This window comes from Propithecus coquereli, unplaced genomic scaffold, assembly GCF_000956105.1.
Source record: "Propithecus coquereli isolate 6110/MARCELLA unplaced genomic scaffold, Pcoq_1.0 Scaffold686, whole genome shotgun sequence".
NCBI classification, from domain to species: Eukaryota; Metazoa; Chordata; class Mammalia; order Primates; family Indriidae; genus Propithecus; species Propithecus coquereli.
The window spans coordinates 17702-18258 of NW_012152907.1; positions in this window are offsets into that span (position 1 = coordinate 17702).

Below are 557 nucleotides of genomic sequence, written 5' to 3' on the forward strand. Positions count from 1 at the left end.
AGGTACAGAACAGCAAAAACCAACACAATGGAAAACAGAAAAAGAATATGAAAAATCTATGGAACAGAATTGCTTCTTTGAAAAGATCATCAAAATTGTCAAACTTATTACAAATCTCACAAGGAAAAGAGAAGGGACAAATTACCAACGTCAAGAATAAAATAGGTGGTATTACTACAGATCTTGCAAGCATAAAGAATCATTAAAAAAAATATGTACAATTCTATACCAATCAATTCAACTACATAGATAAAATGGACCAATTCTTAAAAATAAACTAAAACTAGCAGCACATACCTTATTTGAAACATTGCATATTGAATTTAACAGCCCTCTAAATATTAGAAAAATTGAATTTGTATTCTAACACCTCTCATAAATGAAATTTTGAAGTACAGACATTTTCACTGGAGAATTCTACTGTAGTTTAAAGGAGAATTAATAACACCACAAAATCTCACTTAGGAAAGAGAAGAGGAAGAACACTTCTCATCTCATTTTATGAAGCTAGTATCACCATGATACCCAAAGCAGGCAAAATCAGTACATGAAAAAAT